This window comes from Galeopterus variegatus, unplaced genomic scaffold (genome assembly GCF_000696425.1).
Source record: "Galeopterus variegatus unplaced genomic scaffold, G_variegatus-3.0.2 Scaffold5136, whole genome shotgun sequence".
NCBI classification, from domain to species: domain Eukaryota; kingdom Metazoa; phylum Chordata; class Mammalia; order Dermoptera; family Cynocephalidae; genus Galeopterus; species Galeopterus variegatus.
The window spans coordinates 128,245-128,594 of NW_007731247.1; positions in this window are offsets into that span (position 1 = coordinate 128,245).

A 350-nucleotide genomic window follows, 5' to 3' on the forward strand; every position below is an offset into this window, starting at 1 on the left:
GCACTCCACACCAGGGCCTTTGCACTTGCTCTTCCTGCTTCTGGACGTACTCCACCACAGTGTCCTCATGACTCACTCCCTGATGTCCTTCAGCCTCTGCTCAAATCTCACCCGATCCAGACGATTACCCTGTCCACCTGCATAAAACAGCAACTTGCCATCCTCACTTGGGCACTCCCTTTCCCCTAACCTGTCTTATTTTTTTTCAGCATTTATCATTTATCACTCCCCGAAGTGATCTATTCATTTATTTGCTTACTGTCTTTATCCTCTAGAAGGGAAGATCTATGTGGATAGAGATTTTGTCTGTTTTACTGTCTTCTATAACCTCGGTGCTTCAAAGAATGTGT